The 327-nt window shown below is 39.4% G+C and overlaps 1 long non-coding RNA gene across 1 annotated transcript; it reads right to left on the reverse strand.

The window, feature by feature from the left end:
* Positions 1-117: 117 nt before the first annotated feature.
* Positions 118-327, reverse strand: LOC123964720. The gene is made up of 2 exons (XR_006823516.1): positions 245-327; positions 118-214 (listed from the first exon to the last, which is right to left on the reverse strand). It is a non-coding gene; the product is annotated as an uncharacterized LOC123964720 (long non-coding RNA).

Here is a 327-nt window from a genome sequence, read left to right on the forward strand (position 1 = left end):
ATTACCTCTGTCTGGATCAATAACCTGATTATTACCTCTGTCTGGATCAATAACCTGATTATTACCTCTGTCTGGATCAATAACCTGATTATTACCTCCGTCTGGATCAATAACCTGATTATTACCTCTCCTCCGTCTGGATCAATAACCTGATTATTACCTCCGTCTGGATCAATAACCTGATTATTACCTCTCCTCCGTCTGGATCAATAACCTGATTACTACCTCCGTCTGGATCAATAACCTGATTATTACCTCTGTCTGGATCAATAACCTGATTATTACCTCTGTCTGGATCAATAACCTGATTATTACCTCTGTCTGGAT

Source organism: Micropterus dolomieu, unplaced genomic scaffold (assembly GCF_021292245.1).
Source record: "Micropterus dolomieu isolate WLL.071019.BEF.003 ecotype Adirondacks unplaced genomic scaffold, ASM2129224v1 contig_4949, whole genome shotgun sequence".
Classification (NCBI taxonomy): Eukaryota; Metazoa; Chordata; class Actinopteri; order Centrarchiformes; family Centrarchidae; genus Micropterus; species Micropterus dolomieu.